Below are 21084 nucleotides of genomic sequence, written 5' to 3' on the forward strand. Positions count from 1 at the left end.
ATTTGACCACATGATGGCATTGAGCTCTGTCACGAACCACCGGGGGGGGGTCACTCAGAAATCCCCCGCGCTGGCTACCAGTACGTCACAATCGGGGGGTAACAAGTGGGGGGTCACCCCTCCTTTATACCTCCCGACCGACAGACAGAGCACGTGATGCGCTCTCTAGCGCCCCTCTTATAGTCAGGCCAATTATGGAATTGGCCGACGATAAGCAAGGAGGCCGCTATACTACTTATGCTGATTATTGAAGGGTCCCCGGTGAGAGTAGGGTATATATTCCCCCGACCTCCGCGGGCGGAATATATAAAACCTCCCCGAATCTCACTGGCCTCCCCACAATAATCCTTGGCACAACTCGCTGCCACCAACCGCTTCACGGTAACTATTAGCCGAACACACAGACGTGGGATTCAAGATCGAGATAACAGAACAGCCCAAGATTAATTATATAATTTAATCAGCCTAAAGCACACTAGAAACTACAATATATACAATAGGGAATCTACAGAATATACATATGTCAGAGTACAGTTACAAGCAAAGCATGGGTTACAAACAGGCATACACAGTTCCAGCAGTTACCTTGTGCGTCTGGCCACAGGGGGGCGCTGTAGGCCAGGTTTCTAGGATCCTTCCCACAGATGTTTCCTACACGTGACCCCCAGCGAAAGAACCCTGGAAAATGGCCGAAGTAGGGTTATCAACCTGGGCAAATCCAGGTCCCCTCCTACCTTCGTGACCTCAGAGGGAGCACTGCTCCACCCCTGGCTTGAGTTATGGACAATATCCCAACATGGAATATGGGCCATAACTTTGCCTGGGAGCGTCGTAGGCGGACGCCAACGCTCTCATTGTGACAGCTATGAATTTAGCTACAGAACGAGAGGACTCATGACTTGCCTACTAGTTCCCCATTGGCTGATATCACGCCTGGGGTATTTCCCCAGGTCCTGCTCCCATAAAAAGGGTGTGCCAGCATCGTCCGCATGCGGAGACACCATTTCTATGGTTGCCATATTTATCGGAAATATGGCTTGCGAGATATGAACCATTTTTTACTGGAGTCGTTCTGTCTGGATACTTCCATAGCCTTGCTAATTAGATAGCAGCCCCTACCACAGGGTCACGGCAGGGAGTCCTCCTGAGTCCATTGTTCCCACATCATCTCATCTCCATATCACAGGAGATGGCCATGGAGGTGTAACACCTTCACAGATGCTGGACATTGAGAACAAGAAGGGAGGGGGGCACTGCCAGGGAGTGATGAGCGATTATGACTGGAAGTCATAATTCATCTTCATATCCCGGGATTTGCCTCACACCTCCCCCCTTTTGAGGGCGCTAGGGGGCAGCACACTCCGGTGTTCCCCCGTGCGCCCGTCCGCGACCTCTCCTTGTCGGGACAGCCCGTCTGCGTTACCGTGGTCCCGGCCCCTTTTGTGGCGAATGGTGAAGCTGTATTGCTGGAGCGCAAGGCTCCATCGCAACAATCGCCCATTCGTCCCAGAGACGGTGTGCAACCAGCTGAGGGGATTGTGGTCCGTCTCCACGATGAAGTGGTGCCCGTATAGATAGGGTTGCAGACGCTGCAGGGCCCACACTATGGCCAGGCACTCCTTCTCCATCGTGGAATAGGCCACTTCCCTTGGTAACAGCTTCCTGCTCAGGTACAAGACTGGGTGCTCTTGGCTCGCAGAGTCCACCTGGCTGAGCACCGCACCGAGGCCGAAGTCACTGGCGTCGGTCTGTACTACAAACGGCCGCGTGAAGTCGGCTGCCTGTAGCACGGGCGGGCTGGACAGGGCGTCCTTTAGGGCCCGGAAGGCTGTCTCGCAGTCCATTGTCCAATCGACTGCAGAGGGCAGCTTCTTCTTGGTGAGGTCCGTCAAGGGCTTTGCCAGGCTACTATAGCATGGAACAAACCTCCTATAGTACCCAGCGGTCCCCAAGAAGGACATCACCTGCTTCTTGGTCCTGGGGGTGTGCCAGGATGCGATGGCCTCCACTTTCTCAGGCTCGGGCTTCAGTGTTCTCCCACCTACCCGGTGACCGAGGTACTGGACCTCGCTCATGGCCAGCTGACACTTTCTCGGCTTGATGGTCAAACCTGCCCGGTGGATCCGCCTGAGCACCTGTGCTAGATGCTCTAGGTGGTCCTCCCAGGTGGGACTGAAGACGGCAATGTCATCCAGGTACGCGGCCGCGTACCCTTCAAGTCCCTTGAGCAGGGTGTTGACCATCCGCTGGAAGGTGGCAGGGGCATTCCTCATCCCGAATGGCATCACCGTGGACTCGTACAGTCCAAATGGGGTAATAAAGGCAGAGCGTTCCCTGGCCTTGCGAGTCAGGGGGATCTGCCAATATCCCCGGCTCAGGTCCATGATGGTCAGGTACTGAGCCCCGGCCAACTGATCGAGCAGGTCATCGATGCGTGGCATTGGGTACGCATCGGCGACCGTGACAGCATTGAGCCCCCTGTAGTCCACGCAGAACCGAGTGGTTCTGTCCTTCTTAGGGACGAGGACTACAGGCGAGGCCCAAGCGCTGTTGGATGCCTGGATCACCCCCAGCTTCAGCATCTCGTCAATCTCCTGGCGCATGTGTTGCTGCACCTCCAGGGAGACCCGATATGCTGAACGCCGGATCGGGGGATGATCCCCAGTGTCCACGTGATGGACAGCCAAGTTAGTCCTTCCGGGCTGGTTGGTAAACAACCCCCGGAAGGGGTGTAGGGTGGCCCACAGCTGGGACCGTTGGTCCTCCAAGAGCTGGTGGCCAACCTCCACATCCTCAATGGATCCGCCTGCCCTAACCTGGGCTAGCATATCCAAGAGGGTTTCCGCTTCTCCCTCCTCGGGCAGGTTGCACACGGGGAGCGCACATGCCTCCCGCTCATGATGTGCCTTCATCATGTTCACATGGAAGGGCTTCCGCCTTCCACGGGCAGGGTCCAGGGTGACCAGGTACGTCACAGGGTTGAGCTGCTGGTACACGAGGTATGGGCCTTCCCAGGCTGCCTGAAGCTTGTACTGTGGTACGGGGACCAGTACCCACACCTTTTGACCCACTTGGTAGGTCCTCTCACAAGCGTTCTGGTCGTACCAACGCTTCTGATCGGCCTGGGCTTGAGCCATATTGTCGTGTACCAGTTGCGTCAAGGCCTGCATTTTGTCCCGGAAGCGCATGACATACTCGATAACCGACACTCCAGGGGTGGCCAAATCCCCTTCCCAAGCCTCTTTCACCAGAGCCAGGGGGCCCCGCACACGTCGCCCGTACAGGAGCTCAAACGGTGAGAATCCTGTTGAGGCCTGTGGAACCTCCCGGTAAGCAAATAACAGGTGTGGGAGATACCGCTCCCAGTCACGCCCATGGGAGTCGACCAACATCTTAAGCATCTGCTTTAAGGTGCCATTAAACCGCTCGCACAGGCCATTAGTCTGTGGATGGTACGGGCTGGCCACCAGATGTCGCACCTGGACTTGCTTACAGAGGGCCTCCATCAGCTGGGACATGAATTGGGTCCCCCGGTCAGTGAGCATTTCCTGGGGAAAACCCACTCGGGAGAAAATCTCCAGCAATGCGGTGGCCACCTTGTCAGCCCGAATGGACGACAAGGCCACTGCTTCTGGGTACCGGGTGGCATAGTCCACTACCGTCAGTATGAAGCGTTTCCCGGAGCTGCTGGGGATGGCCAGCGGGCCGACCAGATCCACAGCCACCCTCCTGAAAGGCTCATCGATGATTGGCAGAGATACTAGTGGGGCTTTGGGGTGTGGCCCCGCCTTCCCCACTCTCTGACAGGTTTCACACGAACGGCAGTAGGCAGCCACATCGGCCCCCATTTTTGGCCAGTAGAAATGCTGGTTTAACCTGGCCTTGGTCTTAGCGATCCCTAGGTGTCCGGCCATCGGAATCTCATGTGCGATCCGCAACAACTCCGTCCGGAACGGATAGGGTACCACCAACTGTCGGTCCCTGGGCCACGCCTCCGGTGAACCCTGCTGGACCGTGGCCCGGTACAGCCGTCCTTGGTCCCAGACCACTCGCTCCGGGTCCGAGTCCGAGGGAGGCTGTGCCGCCTGCTCCTTAAGAGCTTTCAGGCTGTCGTCAGCTTCTAACGCTGCCTGAAACCCCTGACTAGATGTGGCCAGAATCGACGAGACTGTCACATCTTCAGTCAGTACCCCGGGACCTGTGTCCTGGCCTCCACCTGACTCGGCTGCCACTTGGTCAGAAGGGGAAGAGCTATCGGACCTCCGGGAGGCCCCTTGGCTTCCAGCACTCCCACTGCGGGTGACAGCGGCCACAGCCGCTGCGACCGTGGGTCGTGCCTGCTCCTCCTCCGTTCCTGACCAAGTCGCCGGTTCAGGCAGACCTACCTGGCTTCCTGACACCCCGGTTGTGGGGGAACCATGCACCGAGATCTTACCTGGGAGCACTTCCGCTCCTGGACCGGCCCCAATCTCACCTGCCTGTTCCCCTCCTGCAGCAACAGAACCCCGCTGTGAAATCTCTGGGGACCCCACATTTGCTGTGGTAGCCCCCACCCCACACACTGGTCCTCCCCCTGCAGCACCCTGCTCTCTGCTTATCCCTGCAGAGGGCAACAGATCCCAGCTCACAGGCTGATTACTTGTAGAGGCATTGTCACACCTTTCTCTGACCCCCTCCCCTGTCACAGCTGCAGCTGTGTGTGTGTCTATGGTGTCTATGCAAGCAGAAGTATCAGAGTTCACTCCCTCCTCCCTTACATCATTCATAGATAACACATTAACATTGTTCGGAGGCCTGTCAGTACTGGCTGAAGGTTCAGCCCTTGGTTGGGGCCCAAACTGGGAGGTTATCTGCCCCAAATCTGTCCCAAGTAGCACGTTTGCGGGGATCCGATCAGTTACCCCCACCTCCCTCACCCCTCGCCCTGCGCCCCAGTCCACATAAATGTCAGCAACAGGCAGCGCCGGGTCAATGCCTCCAATCCCGGAGACAGCGAGGGTTTTTCCTGGGATCAAGTCTTGGGGGGACACCATCTCCGGCCGCACCAGAGTCACCTCCGAGGCGCTGTCTCGCAGTCCCATGGTCACAGACCGGCCGACGGTGACAGGTTGGAAGCTGTCCAGGGACCTACCACCACCCCCACCCACACAATACACCTTGGGCGGCCCTTGGGACGGGGACGGAGCCGGGGCCTTGGGACGCTGAGGGCACATGGCCTTGAAGTGTCCAGGTAAGTTGCACTGGTGGCACCGTCTTGGTTCTGCCACGGGCCTGGAGAGGGGAGTTGAGGGGGACACCCCCTGCAGTCTAGGGGCAGGTGGGGCAGTCGCAGAGTTCATCTTACCCCCTCTCCAGGTGCTGCTGGTGGCTGCTCTCCTGGCCTCAGGAGCCCGATTGTTGGTGTAGTCATCGGCCAGGGCAGCTGTAGCCGTGGACCCCTTTGGCTTCTGGTCTCAGATGAACTGGCGGAGATCCTCAGGGCAGTTCCACAAGAGTTGCTCCGTGATGAACAAGTCCAGGATCTCCGGTCCGGTGGAAAGCTGCAGGCCTTGGGTCCAGTGGTCGGCAGCTCGGGCAAGTGCCCGCCGGTGGTCAGCCCAGGAGTCCTTTGGCCCCTTTTGCAGGGTCCGGAACTTCTTGCGGTAGGACTCCGGAGTGAGGTTGTACTGTTGGATCAGGGCCCGCTTGATGGTGTCGTAGCCCTGATCTGCCTCAGCAGGCAAGTCCCCAAGGATATCCAGGGCCTTACCCCTTAGACGGGGGGTCAGGTATTTGGCCCACTGATCCTTGTCCAGATGGTGCTGCAAGCAAGTCCGTTCAAAAGCAGTCAGGAAAGAGTCCAAGTCTCCATCCTTCTCCAGCACTGGGAAGTCCTCAACACGGACCTTTGGAAGTTTGGTGTCTTGAAGGTCACGTGTGGCTGATGAGGGCCGGAGCTGAGCTAGCTGCAGCTGGTGGTCACGGTCTGCCTGTTGCCGTCGCTCTTCACGTGCTGCTTGCCGCTCCGCAGCCTCACGCGCTGCTTGCCGCTCCGCAGCCTCAGCGTCACGCGCCGCCTGCCGCTCTGCCCTGCGCTCTGCCAGGAGTTCCTTGTAGCCCTCCTGGTCTCCAGCCTGGAGAAGGGCCATAGCCATTTGAAGAAGGCTATCCGAGCCTCCCAGGCTCGGTGGAATGGCACGTGGTGATCTGCGGCCCGCTGCGGAGCCTGGTGATTCACTGTCCATTGCAGAGCGGAGGGCTGGCATCTGGCTCGTTGAGGACCCTTGGGCGAGCTCCTCCTCATTTTGTCCAGCAGTGCCAGGTTGTGCGATGTCCTCTGCAGAGCTGTTCTCTGGCGTCGGGCTCTTGGAGGGCTCGTGGACAACCTCCTCATCGTCTCTGGCCTGAGCATCGGCCATTCCTTTGGCTTTGCTCCTGGTGCTCTCAGCCATTCTTGCAGACTTTGGTCGCTGACACAGAACTGACACCTGATGCCTCCACACACCTTACAGTATCTGCACTCTGACACTCTAGTGTTGAGCTAGTCTGAAGACCCCAGCAGCCACAGCTGCTGCAGGCAGTCTTTAGTGTCTGGGAGTAGGGTCTCACACTCACACACACTATTATCTCGATCCCACCGCTATGCCACCAATATGTCACGAACCACCGGGGGGGTCACTCAGAAATCCCCCGCGCTGGCTACCAGTACGTCACAATCGGGGGGTAACAAGTGGGGGGTCACCCCTCCTTTATACCTCCCGACCGACAGACAGAGCACGTGATGCGCTCTCTAGCGCCCCTCTTATAGTCAGGCCAATTATGGAATTGGCCGACGATAAGCAAGGAGGCCGCTATACTACTTATGCCGATTATTGAAGGGTCCCCGGTGAGAGTAGGGTATATATTCCCCCGACCTCCGCGGGCGGAATATATAAAACCTCCCCGAATCTCACTGGCCTCCCCACAATAATCCTTGGCACAACTCGCTGCCACCAACCGCTTCACGGTAACTATTAGCCGAACACACAGACGTGGGATTCAAGATCGAGATAACAGAACAGCCCAAGATTAATTATATAATTTAATCAGCCTAAAGCACACTAGAAACTACAATATATACAATAGGGAATCTACAGAATATACATATGTCAGAGTACAGTTACAAGCAAAGCATGGGTTACAAACAGGCATACACAGTTCCAGCAGTTACCTTGTGCGTCTGGCCACAGGGGGGCGCTGTAGGCCAGGTTTCTAGGATCCTTCCCACAGATGTTTCCTACACGTGACCCCCAGCGAAAGAACCCTGGAAAATGGCCGAAGTAGGGTTATCAACCTGGGCAAATCCAGGTCCCCTCCTACCTTCGTGACCTCAGAGGGAGCACTGCTCCACCCCTGGCTTGAGTTATGGACAATATCCCAACATGGAATATGGGCCATAACTTTGCCTGGGAGCGTCGTAGGCGGACGCCAACGCTCTCATTGTGACAGCTATGAATTTAGCTACAGAACGAGAGGACTCATGACTTGCCTACTAGTTCCCCATTGGCTGATATCACGCCTGGGGTATTTCCCCAGGTCCTGCTCCCATAAAAAGGGTGTGCCAGCATCGTCCGCATGCGGAGACACCATTTCTATGGTTGCCATATTTATCGGAAATATGGCTTGCGAGATATGAACCATTTTTTACTGGAGTCGTTCTGTCTGGATACTTCCATAGCCTTGCTAATTAGATAGCAGCCCCTACCACAGGGTCACGGCAGGGAGTCCTCCTGAGTCCATTGTTCCCACATCATCTCATCTCCATATCACAGGAGATGGCCATGGAGGTGTAACACCTTCACAGATGCTGGACATTGAGAACAAGAAGGGAGGGGGGCACTGCCAGGGAGTGATGAGCGATTATGACTGGAAGTCATAATTCATCTTCATATCCCGGGATTTGCCTCACAAGCTCTGCTGCCAGCATAGTAAGGAGGTGTGTGGTTTTCCTTTTGCACAGTTACAAGGAAGGGTGCCCTGACCACACAGGGTTTGGGCCGAGGTGAAGGACCCACATGAGGTTGAGGAGGCAGAAGCAGTGTATTAACTTCTACATACAGAGGAAGGATTGATACAACTCGTGGGGACAGCAAGACTTGTACAGCAGACCCTTCTCCATCTCTCCCCATAGTAAGCCATTGCCCAGTCAGCGACATGTAACACCCCTGTCTATGCTTACTGGTCCAAGTATCTGTGGTGAAATGCACCCTGTCACACAGTTTCTCAAAGAAGCGGTGATGTTTGGTGCGACATGCTGGTGTAGCGCGTGCACGCCTTTGTTGGAGAAGGAGTGGCGCCTAGGCATCAGCTCTTGGGGCACTGCGATGGGCATAAGGTCTCGAAAATCCTCGGTTAAAAAGGTTTGAAAGTAAGCATTTTGGTAACCAACAGTTTCCAGATGCTGAAAGTCAAGCTCTAAGCCATGTCATGCCCTTCTAAAAGCATGTAAAACACAGCAAGGGGACTCCAACCACAGTCTCCCTCGTTTCCACTAATTGGGCCACACACACCCCACTTGACTGGCATCAGTTGACCCCATTTTCAAGATGAAAAAGATCCTTTGCATGAAGCACTCTCAAAAATACGCGAGCCTTTCGCCTCCCCTGGCTGAGCCAGGGGAAGAAAAGTCCTCTGAGAGCCATGACTTTTTCATCTTGGTGAACGTTAGTCTGTCCACATTGTCAGTGGACAGATGCGCGTGCTTATCTGTCAGCACACCCCCAGCAGCACTGAGGACACGTTCCGAGAAATTGCTGGCTGCGGGAAACAATAAGATCCCCAAGGCATACGTGGTGAGCTCAGGCTATTTATCCAGATTGGAAGCCTAAAATGAGCAGGGCTCAAGTTGCACAGTAATGGCATCGACGTTCCCTTGCATATACTCATATCTGTGTCTCCTCTTCTTTTTCCTTGTCCAGCTCCTTTGTTTTCGCATGAGTATATGTCCTAGTCACTTTCCCATGTGTTTGTGTTGTGCTGTGAGTTGTTTGTCACCTTTTGGACACCTTTGAAGTTGTTTTCTAGGTGTTTTTATGTGTTTGTGATTGCCTGCCATTGTTTCCTCTGCGGTTCGAGTGGTTCGTCGAACGTTCGCCAAACCGAACTCGAACGAGACCTCCGTTCGGCGAACCGAACTCGAGCCAAACCGCGACCGGTTCACTCATCTCTACTCACAAATAAACATAAACAAAACAGATTAATGTTTGCAAATGTACACAGGAACAAAGACCTTAATTTTAGAGATATGTCCTGTGGTCTGACAAAACTAAAATTAAACTGTTTGGCTATAATGACCATTGTTATGTTTGGAGGAAAATAGGAGAAGCTTTCAAGGCTAAGAACATTATCCCCACTGGGGTGGTTGTATCATGTTGTGGGGTTGTTTTGCTGCAGGAGGGACTGGTGCACTTTACAAAATAGATGGCATCATGAGCAAAGAAGATTATGTGGTAATACTGAAGCAATATCTCAAGACATCAGACAGGAACTTAAAACTTGGGAAGAAATTGGTCTTCCAAAGGGACAATGACCCAAAGAATACTGCCAAACTAGTTACAAAGTAGCTTAAGGATAACAAAGTTAAGGATTTGGAGTTGCCATCACAAAGCCCTGATTACAATCGAAATTCAAATTTATCCGCAAAGCTGAAAAGGCAGGTGTGAGCAATGCGACTACAAATATGCGACTGGCTTACACTTGAAACTGACCTTAGCCTCATATGTAAATATAAAAAGCGAAAGTTAAAAGAGGTGCAAATTAATAGCATGGCTGTACCGCTGTCTATATTTGGCAAAAAATAAGTGCAAGATAGGTGCCTTTCAAGATAGGTGCAAATTCTGTGAATCAATCTTTTTCACAGAGCAAAATATGCCAAACTGTTGTAAAAGTTTGTGTGATATAGATCTCAAGATAATAGTCATACATACAATTTAGTCATGATTCATTAGATCAAATTTTACTTTCTTCAATGATTCTATGTGTAACATTTTCTGTATATTATTATTTATACTTTCTATTTCGTAAACACACTTTACTATATAGAAAAAAATAGAATCAATTTTTTCTCAAGATAGGCTCTTACTGAATAGAATTGTAGTTTTATGCAGTACACTGAAAGAAGTATTAGACTAATAGCACTTAAAACCGACATTTTACAAAGGTATCTAAAAGGATTTGGTGGAATGAACATGTGAACAATTTTATGGAAAAAAGCTTCTTCCATATCTAAGTAATTGGCACATGCAATCCAGAACTGCCAGGTTGGAAAAAATTGGTATATTGAAGAGGCATTCTGGAGAATTAGCTAGGCTTTCTAAAAAGTAAGCTTCTTTCATAGGAAACCACTGCAGCTGCAAGGAAAGGAATTCACTCTGTAAAATCAATGCACACTTGTCTTATTTAGTTCGTTGTCTGAGTGGCTGAAACAAAAGTATAGGAAGAACAGGGAGTTTTCACATGCATTTTAATAGGATGCCTTTACTAGGATGCTTTGATGTGAATATTAAATTGCAAAGCATAAAAAATATATATTTTCAGTACGTTATAGACGTCAGTGTTTCTTCAGTGTCTGTACCCTAAATAATTTTCTTAATATATTTATTCAGTGTAATATGTATGAATATATTGTACCTTGAAAAAGTATTCATACCCTATGTATCTCTCCAAATTTGTTCACATGACACTCACAAACAAATGTATTTTATTGGACTGTCATGTGATATATCATCACAAAGTAGCAAGAATTTCTGAAGTGTAAATGGAATGATACATGATTTTCTAAACATTTTAAAAATATAAATTTGAAAATTGTGATGTGCAAATATTTGTATTCTGTAGTTTCCAACCCCTAAATAAAATACTGATCAACCACAGGTAATTTATTCTATGTGAAGCCTTAGAGGTTTGTTTGATAACATTAGGGCTCAAATAGCTTCATGGAAATCAGGGAACACAACAGAAAGGTCAGGGATAAAGTTGTAGAGTAGAGTAAAGCAAGGTTAGGTTATTAAAAAAAGCCCAATCCCTGAACTCATGGAGCACTATTCAATCCACCATCCAAAAATGCACAGAGAAGAAAAAAACACAGGGTGCGCTGCAGCGTGAATCTGTTTGGGACTGTGGTTATGGCTGGTACAAAGTACTACTCACCCAGGTGGTTGTGCACCCCTGAACAACTGCAGTTGTCACCTGGATACTGGCACCGAAGACGATCTGCAGCAGAGAGTGGAGCACAGAGACTCCATGTGTAGTACGGGTGGGAAAATTCATATCCCTCTGTAGCTGCTGAGGTTGGGCCTGTGATGATGGGAGCAGTCAGACAATTGACTGGGCAGATTAAATCCTCAGTGATTCACCTCCTGGCTGGGGATGAGTCCTAGGTAGAGTTGAGCGCGGTTCGTGGTTCGTGGTTCTCCAGTTCGCGGTTCGAGTGATTTTGGGGGGTGTTCTAAATAGAACTAGAACTCGAGCTTTTTGCTAAGGCTCGATAGTTCTAGATACATTCGAGAACGGTTCTAGCAGCAAAAAGCAGGGCTTTTTACAGCTACAGTGTGCAGGAGCCATCGCTGGCAGCCTGCCAGAAGCTGGTAACCAAGATAAACATCGGGTATCCAAGCAAAGCGCTTTGGTTAGTAACCCGATGTTTATCCTAGTTACGTGCAGGAAGCCCACACTTCCCCGCTCAGCTCGCTCCGTCCCCTCCTGCACGCGGCATGTACACATACACACACACACACACACGTCCGGCATCCTGGCACTCTTCACACATGGTCCCGCTCGGCTTACCTGCGGTGATGAAGTCCCGACCTCAGCGCTGTCACTGTCCTCCATGGCCGCCGCTTGTCACATCACCTTCTCTCGCTTCCGACCCGAGACTGACTAGCGGTGACGTCACGGGCCTCTCGCGATACTTGGTGTGAAGGCGCCGGTCATTGAACTTAGTGACAGGGGCTGTCAGCAGTGCAGGAGATCAGCGCAGGTAATGTACCTCGCTGACAGCAGCACTTGTCATGCCCTGCAGTGACCTGGGCTGACCCATTGATGTTAGCTCAGGTCACTGCACTGCTCTCCCAGCCAATGGGGAACATCCTGCTTTTCATTGACTGGGACAGTGTGGATCGTCATGGCAACCCCTTGGATTACACCAGACCTGGATTTGTTTTTCATTCTAATAAATTGGTTAAAGAGGGAATGTTTTGGGGAGTGTTTTTTCAAATAAAAATGTGTTTGTCGTCTATTTTTTTTTATTACTGACTGGGTTGGTGATGTCGGGTATCTGATAGACGCCTGACCTCGCCAACCCCAGGGCTTGATGCCAGGTGACATTACACATCTGGTATTAACCCCATATATTACCCGGTTTGCCACCGCACCAGGGCGCGGGATGAGCTGGGGCGAAGCACCAGGATTGGCACATCTAATGGATGCGCCACTTCTGGGGTGGCTGCGGCCTGCTATTTTTAGGCTGGGGAGAGTCCAATAACCATGGACCTCCCTAGTCTGAGAATATCAGACCCCAGCTGTCTGCTTTATTTTGGCTGGTGATCCAATTTTGGGGGGACCCCTACGTGTTTTTTTTTAAAAATTATTTATTTCATTTAAAATAACAGCGTGGGGTGCCCTCAGTTTTGGATTACCAGCCAAGGTGAGGTTGCCAGCTGTGGTCTGCAGGCTGCAGCCGTCTGCTTTACCCTAGCTGGCTACAAAACTAGGAGGAACCCTACGACATTTTTTTTTTCATTTTTTTGGCTAAATACAAAGGTAAGCACTCCTTAGTGCCACATGAAAGGCACCAAAGGGTGCAAAATTACAAAATGCAGGAGAGTGGGACATTATGTGTCTTTCTGCCATTATAATGACAGAAAAGACTGATATGAAGTGCACAAGCACAGGGAAATCACCAGAGTGCTCTACGCTGTGAAAAGCAGTAGAAAATGGCACTGGAGTGAACATGTGACCGCCTCATGTAGGATGAAGCTATGGATCCTGGGTAAATTTATGCATTTACCCTCATTTAGTTTTTTTGCAGTACACAAAAAAAACGGAAGGCACACGGATGACAAACAGATGACATACGGACCGTCTACGGAACAGAAACGGATGCCACACGGATGCACCCGTGAAAAAAAATGGACTGTTTTTTGCAGACCGCAAAAATGGATCAGTCGTGTTAATGTAGCCGGTTTCAGACTGGAAAAAATCCAAGGTATCTGGCTGGACGAAGGTCCCCCTAAAAGTCTATGGGGATGAAAAACATAAAAATGGTGGTGGAAAGGATAGGGGATTAGAGGAGGAGTGTTACTTTCTGAGGCTCCAGCATGGCTGTAACTCCTGACTTCCCCTTCTTCTTCCAGGGCCGCTCATTAAATTCATTGCATATTCACTGCTTTCCCCACCCAATGGTGTCTGTGATTGGTTGCAGTCAGAAGCGCCATCACACTGAGTGCCAGCTTGTCTGACTCTTCCAATCACAGACCCTCTCTGTGGGTCTATCATGCAGTAAAAATAAATAAATAAATTGGCATAGGGTCCCCCATATTACAATACCCAGCATAGATATAGCATACGGAAACCCCAGCCGTGCACTTATCTAGGCTGAGTATCAAAATAAGAGGAACCGCATGCAGCTTTTTTTTTTTTAAATATTTAAATAAATAATTAAAAAACCAGCTTGCGATCCCCCAATTTTGATACCCAGTAAATATAAAGCCCAAAAGTTGGAGGCTGTTATTCTCAGGCTGGAGAGACCCATGGTTATTGGGGCCCCACAGGCTAAAAATAGCAGCCTTCAGCCAGCCAGAATTGTCGCATCCATTAGATGCGACAATCCCAGAACTTTACCCGGCTCTTCCCAATTGCCTTGGTGCTGTGGCAATCGGGGTAATAAAGGGTTAATAGCAGCTCACAGCTGCCACTAAGCCCTAGATTAGTAATGGGAGGTGTTTATGAGACTCTCATTACTAATCTGTAGGTGAAAAGAAATAAACACAAGCACAGAAAAAAACCTTTATTTGAAATAAAAGACAAAAATCACTCTCTTTTGCTACTTTTTAAACCCCCAAAACACCCCTGCAGGTCTGGCGTAATCCACATAAGATCCCATGATAATTCAAGCTCTCCTTCATCTGAACTCACAGTGTGCGGCCATAGAACAATGACCGCCCGCTTTGAGGTTCAGATAGAAACTGAGTGAGCCTAACCTGAGAATACCAACTCCCAGCTGTCGGGCTTTATCTTGGCTGGGTATCAAAATTAAAAGGAACTGCATGCTATTGTTTAATTATTTATTTAAATATTTTAATTTGATGCACAGCCAAGATAAGTGCATGGCTGGGGGCTGCAGCCTGTAGCCATATGCTTTATCTGTGCTGGGTATCATAATATGAGAGAACCCTACGTCAATTTTATTTATTTATTTATTCATATACCACAATAGATGCACATAGCACCTGTGATTGAAAGTGTCAGACACGCTTCCACTCACAGTAGGGGCGCGTTTAAGGGAAACCAATCACAGACACCAGTGGGAAAGGAAAGTAGTGAACATGCATAAGGCTAATGAGCGGCCCCGTAACTAGAAGGAACAGCCACAGGAACAGCTTACAGCCTTGTCAGAGACTGGTAAGTATAGTACTCTTGCATTATTGTTTTTTATTCTTTATTTTTGCCTTTTTTATTACTCGACCGCTGGATCTAGATTAATCCCAGCCCAGGTGTTGCACTTGGGTACTTTTGAACAGGAGCGTGTCTGGACTTGGAAGTACAAAGAAAGCAGTAAAATAACGCTGCAAAAATGCCATAAAAAATGCACCAAAATCAAGGCCAAAAACCATACCAAAAATGCATAAAACCACCAGGAGACTTCCTGCCACAAGATAAGATTTTGCTGCAGAAAAAAAACGCAGTAAAAACGGCCTGTGTGAACACAGCCTTACAATTCCAGAGATATGGGCCTTATTATATATTGTTAATTTTTTTGGGTCTATAATAAGGGATGTGGATCAGCTGAAGATTCTCCAGGGGTTTGTCTTTAGGCTGCTCAGCACTAAATATAAAAAGGCCCATATATCTGCAATCATTTGATTGATTTTTAAAATGAAAAGAACAAAACAAAACAGATGAAAAGTGGAATGAAATACAGTAACAGCAAAAACCAGCCACTTTTGACTTGAACAAGGATGTACCAGTATGTCCTTGGTTGTGTCCCAGACTTTGATGCGCTGAGTTTGCATCTTTCTCTGCACATGTTAGCTGATTTGATCAGTCAACATAGGCAGCTAACATGCGCTGGTGGATTAGAAATCATCCTGCGTCTGTTAAGTAGTCAGAGTGCGCTGTCAAACTCAGACATATATAACATGCGGCAGCGGGGAGTACCATTCACACACCCATCGAAGGCCCCATGATGAGGCAACGGGGTGCCGATGGGTTGCCATGACAGCCGAGCGTCAGCTGATGACCACTGTCACTATTATGATGAAGTTCCTTGAATACAAGCTGAGTGCCAGGATTCACAGGAAGTGAAAGCTACACACCAAATTAAGAGAAATATGAACAAGCATAACTGCTTTATAATACATAAGGAATGAAAAATACAAGGTTTTAACCACATATAGAGGTAACATTTGGTTAGGGACCCCATAAATAAGAGATTACCGTGAAGTGGTTATGGCGCAGTAATGAATTGATCAATACATTAGCTAAATATCTCTTTTTTCAAATAATCCTCAGCAGTTATGTAATGTCACATTTCAATTTTTTCTATTTTTCATATGGCTAATTGTATTTTTCATTCCTTATGTATCACAAAGCAGTTATGCTTGTTCATATTTCTCTGAATCTGGTGTGCAGCTTTCACTTCATATCGATTATGTATATTTTATCTGGCACCCTGTTCACATTTACAATGATGTTCTAGCAGTCTTTTTTGATTGTTATGCAGTTTTTTCTGTCTGAGAACCCAGTCCTACCCTTTAGCTATGTTTGTTCAATTTCCTATATAGCCAGGGCCCTTGCTTCCCATACACAAGCAGGTTTCAACCGCACATAGAGGTAACATTTGGTTAGAGTAAATATACAACATTATGCTCGAGTAAATATGGTTACATTATTAAGACTCTAAGTGATAGCCAATCAAAGTGGATAAGTTGCACCGACAGGAATCTATACGTATTTAACAAAATCATTTTTCAGTGACCATTGAGGTGGTTCCAAACTACTGTAAATTGAGCATGTTGCCTAAATGATATAATCTATTTCTCTGGTTAAATCTTTGTTTTCTGAAGTTCTTTTATTTAATGCTTCCTTAAAATTTATGGTATCTTAGTGAGGTACCAAAAATTTTAATTGAAAAATTAATTCTATACACAACTGAACTAAAAGACCAGGATTTTCCTATATAACCTAAAGCCAGTGCTATACTGATTCTATATATACCTTTAGTTGTCAGCTAGGATGTATAGTTTTGAAACACAAGCAAGTAAAGTTTGTAAAATGACAGCAGCTGCCGATCAGCTGATAGCTGGGGTAGGTATTGATAGTGATTCCCACCCTCCTGCCTGCTGTCCTACCCCTATTATTTATGCTATTCTATTATAGAATCATTTTACAAACTGACTAGAAGGATCTGTGCTGATGTCATACCCATGTGATCAGAAGGGGCGTGGCCTAAGCCAACATAAAAATAATGTTGCTTCCTGGTATCAGCTATGTTGACTGAAGCCCTGCCCCTTCTGGTCACATGGCTATGAGATCAGCACAGGTCTTTCTAATCAGTTAGTACAACAATTCTATAATAGAATTAGCATAAATAACAGATAGGGGAGGATGGACAGACAGGGGGGATGGGAATCACAATGAATACCCACCCCAGCTATTAGCTGATTGGCAGCTGCTGCCATTCAAAAATCAGCAGAGTGAAGGCAGATAGCCGTAACGTACATGACTGAGGCAGTGATAGATCCAGGAAAGGGTTAAGGAGTAAGGGATGGGGTTTTTACCTAAGGAATGTGGTGGGGGGTCAGCGAGCAGGAGGAGAGATGGGGGGCAGGGGCCATATAAGAAATAGGTCCCATGTTAAGGTGTCATTCCTTTGTCCTGGACTCAAAGACTGAACCAGCAGTATGGATGCCTTGCTGAAGACTGTTCAGGCTGCGGCTTTGACGTGTAGGCCCGAATGGATTCAGGCCCAGCTAGACGAATTGCTGAAGAATGCCCGGGATACAGCATCTGTCCCTTCTGAACTTTCTGAACATCAAACTCTAAGAAGATCCAGACCTCCTGAGAGACTAACTTCTGAAATGGCCAATAGGACTCACAATAGGATCATAAGTCCTTCTGTTACTTCTAGGAAAAGAGCAAAGCGCAGCACGGCCTCTGATCCTTCTTACAAACCAGGAAGGAAACTACAGTACAAGAATAACAAGGTACAGAGAAAAGAGCCAGATCATCTAACCAGAGAGACACCAAGAAGTGCAAGGAGAAAGTCCAGCTCTACTGAGGTGCCAGCCAGAGAAGCAGCCACACAAGCTACAACTGACGTGACCACAGCCCACCATGAATCCTTAGAACTTCCTCAACAATCTTTGCATCATTCTAGAGGACATCATACGGCCTCACCCCAGGAACTGAACCAACACGGGGGGGATGGGCTTAGGACACACAACATTTCCGGATCCGCGTTCTCATTACACGAGGAGTGGTAGGAATCCAAAAAGACAACTGCGCAAAAGTACTTTAACCAGACAAAGACTTCATCGGCCGGCTCAGGATGTGAGTCAAGCAATAAATCTACAGCTACAAGACTCAGAAGAGATTCCAGACAATGACTATGACACAGATAACGACTCCCCACTAGAGGGCAGCAGCACGCAGCACTTCAATAATGGAGGGGCTGTAGAGACTATAACTAATACGTCACGGACGGCTGGTCAACCTAGGACGCAGCCAGGTATTGGTGAGACCACTTTTTCTTGTCCTATATCTAGTGTAACAACACCTGTAATGAGTCCAGTGGGCGCAGTTGGGGGTACAGTTCCCGGCAATGTAGGATGGGATCTTAATTCAGTAGTACAGCAATTAGTGTCAGGGGTTAAGGAGGCTTTGAGTCAGTCTAGCTTACCCATAACTTCTTCTCCTATTGCTGCATGGTGTGGAAATGGTCGCCGGACATCGGAGGTGGTAAGTCAGTTGTGTGCTGATCCAGAGACACAGGAGGACGCAGTAATTTCACAAGGGGTTACATTATCTGATGCAGCAAAAGGAGAATTATATGTATGTTTTGAGGGTCCTCTAGGGATTCATTTGAAACAGGAGGTTAGGGAGAAGATTTGGGCCGACGAATATGTGGAAATATTTTCATTATTGCCCTTAGAAAAATATAACTTGGATAGAGTAAGGTTTGATGAGAGGAAAAGAGAGGAACAAGAAGGACGCTATCGTCTCATCCCCCAAACATTTAGCAATTGGTTCCAGGCCTTTGCCATATTAGCAAGTGTAATAGGCCAAAAAACTCCTGAACATTGCTCTGCCTTATTTTGTTACATGAATTCTATCGGGGAGGCGCACCGTGTGTATGGAGGTTTAGCATGGCTGCGCTATGATGAGCAGTTTCGCCAACGAAAGGCTGGTCGCCAAGGGATTCGTTGGGATCACAAAGATATTGGTTTATGGATGCGTCTCATGACAGCGCCACATGGGGTTAATCAGCCCTTTCAGGGCTATGTCGGCAGATCATCAGCAATCGGATTGTCAGCAGCAAACAGAAAAGGTTGCTGCTGGCAGTTCAATGATAGCCAGTGCAGATTCGGAAACACATGCAGGTACAGACATGAATGCACCTTCTGTAGTGGAAACCATAGCCTATCAAAATGCTTTAAACGAAATAAAACCCCAACAGCAGAGATTAACCAAAAAGGGGGAAACCCCAATTAGACTCGGGGAGATGGTGGGCTATCTAAGCAGGTACCCAGATAGAAAAGCAGCACAATTGCTGGGGGAGGGTTTCTCAGAAGGTTTTAAGATCCCATCTACTTCAGGCCCATTAACCTGTTCTCGTAACCTTGCTTCAGCTTATACATATTCTCACATTGTCTCCACAAAACTAAACAAAGAAATTGACCTGGGCCGCATGGCAGGCCCATTCACCAAAATGCCAATAGAAAACTTAAGGGTCTCTCCATTGGGAGTGGTCCCAAAGAAGGAACCCAATAAGTTTAGGCTGATCCATCATCTGTCCTTCCCTCATGGAAGCTCAGTTAATGATGGAATCGATCAGGAACTTTGCACAGTCTCGTATACTTCATTTGATACAGCGATTGCATGGGTACAGAAGTACGGCAGAGGAGCTTTAATGGCAAAAACAGACATTGAAGCTGCCTTTAGACTCTTACCAGTCCATCCAGAAAGCTTCCATCTCTTGGGTTGTCAGTGGCAGGGAAGGTTTTATGTAGACTTGTGTTTACCGATGGGCTGCTCCATCTCATGCTCCTTGTTTGAATCATTTAGCACATTTTTGGAGTGGGTAGTAAAGAAGGAAGCCGGCGTGCGTTCTGTCCTGCATTATCTAGATGATTTCCTATGTATAGGTCCACCAAAGTCATTTGTTTGTGCTTCATTATTGTCAGCGATTCAGTCGGTTTTTAAGCGTTTCGGAGTACCGTTAGCATCAGATAAAACAGAAGGCCCGTCTACACTTATCAAGTTTTTAGGAATTTTGATTGACAGTGAGACAATGGAGTGCAGATTACCGGATGACAAGGTCAGTGATCTGCTGGAGGCAGTCAGAGAAGCTAGCTCTCACCGTAAGATTAGATTAAAGGATCTACAATCGCTGTTAGGAAAAATGAACTTTGCGTGTCGCATTATTCCAATGGGTAGAGTTTTTTGTAGGCGCCTAGCTGCAGCTACCTCAGGCATAACCTTTCCACATCACTTTGTGCGGCTGGCTAGAACATTAAAGGACGATCTGGCGGTATGGGAACAGTTCTTAATGGAGTTTAATGGGAGGTCATTGTGGATCAGACCACCGGTTTCAAATTTTGATCTAGACATCCACACTGATGCAGCGGGGTCAACTGGTTTTGGTGCATATTGTTCTGGACAGTGGTGTGCAGATAGGTGGCCAGAGAGTTGGAGAAACAATAGGTTAACACGAAACTTAGTACTCCTTGAATTGTTCCCCATAGTGGTTGCTTGTGAAATTTGGTGCAATATTTTCCAAAACCGAAAAGTGAGATTTCATTGTGATAATTTGGGAGTTGTAGAAGTCATCAACAAACAATCAGCTTCTTCCCTGCCTGTTGTTACGTTGCTGCGTCATCTAGTGCTGCGCTGTTTAAAGTCAAATTGTCAGATTACAGCTGTGCATGTCCCCGGTGTTTGCAATTCTGTGGCTGATGCTCTGTCTCGTTTTCAGTGGGACAGATTCCGTTCGTTAGCCCCGATGGCAGAGGTACAAGGCAAGAAGTGTCCGGATTTTCTGTGGTCACTGCCAGTGACACCGCATACGCTCTGATAGAACGGTCTGTGGGTGTAAGCACATGGCAGAGGTACCAGTCAGCATGGAGGGAATGGGAAGACTTGTGTGCTCTAGTGGCACATGATGCCAGGTTACATGACAATGTTTCCTTGTTGTTATTTTACATTAGCAGGGCCTTTGTGGACGGTACTTCATTGTCCAGTATTGATAGTAAAATGTCTGGATTAGCTTTTTGGTTTAAGTTGCACGACTTCACTGATTACACAAAGCATTTTTTAGTTAAGCAGGCCCTAAAGGGTTACAGGAAAAGTTGTAAGAAGACCAGAGATAAACGGCGTCCGATTTCTTTCCAGTTATTGCAGCAGATACTGAGTGTACTAGGCCGAGTCTGGAGCAGTCCGTTTGAAGTGTTACTCTTTAGTTGTGCATTCACACTGGCCTTTTTTGGAGCTTTTAGAATCAGCGAGTTAGTGTCGAGTAGCTCCACCAGAAGTGGGGGTCTACAAGCCGAGGACGTGCATCAGTACACAGACAGATTGGAATGTTTTCTGGCAAAGTCAAAAACTGATCAACAGGGTAGAGGAAAATGG

Source organism: Anomaloglossus baeobatrachus, chromosome 6 (assembly GCF_048569485.1).
Source record: "Anomaloglossus baeobatrachus isolate aAnoBae1 chromosome 6, aAnoBae1.hap1, whole genome shotgun sequence".
In the NCBI taxonomy this organism is placed as follows: Eukaryota; Metazoa; Chordata; class Amphibia; order Anura; family Aromobatidae; genus Anomaloglossus; species Anomaloglossus baeobatrachus.